Source organism: Colobus angolensis, unplaced genomic scaffold, assembly GCF_000951035.1.
Source record: "Colobus angolensis palliatus isolate OR3802 unplaced genomic scaffold, Cang.pa_1.0 Scaffold41, whole genome shotgun sequence".
Lineage (NCBI taxonomy): Eukaryota > Metazoa > Chordata > Mammalia > Primates > Cercopithecidae > Colobus > Colobus angolensis.
In genome coordinates, this window is record NW_012117488.1 from 15,860,160 (window position 1) to 15,860,652 (window position 493).

The following is a 493-nucleotide window of genomic DNA, read 5'->3' on the forward strand; positions in this document are numbered from 1 at the left end:
CCAAGGGGATGGCGCTAAACCATTCATGATAAATCTGCCCCTGTGATCCAGTCAAGACCAGCCTGGGCAACATGGTGAAATATGTATATATAGTATATATTTTAAAAACCCCATCTCTAATATATATATAATGAATCTCTAGATATAGATATCTTTTATATATGAAATATATCTCTAATAAATATTTTTATAAATACAAAATATATCTCTAGATATATATCTCTAATAAGTCTGCCCCTGTGATCCAATCAAGACCAGCCTGGGCAATATGAAGAAATATGTATACATATATATCTCTAGTAGAGATGGGTTTCTAAAATATATATATCTTAGAGATACATATATATATATGTAATATATATCTGTATGTATATGTAACACTATGTATGTGATAGATATCTATTATCTATTTATATATAATATATGTCTATATGTAACAGATATCTATTATATATTATAGATGCATATCTAATATAGATCTATATCTAATATA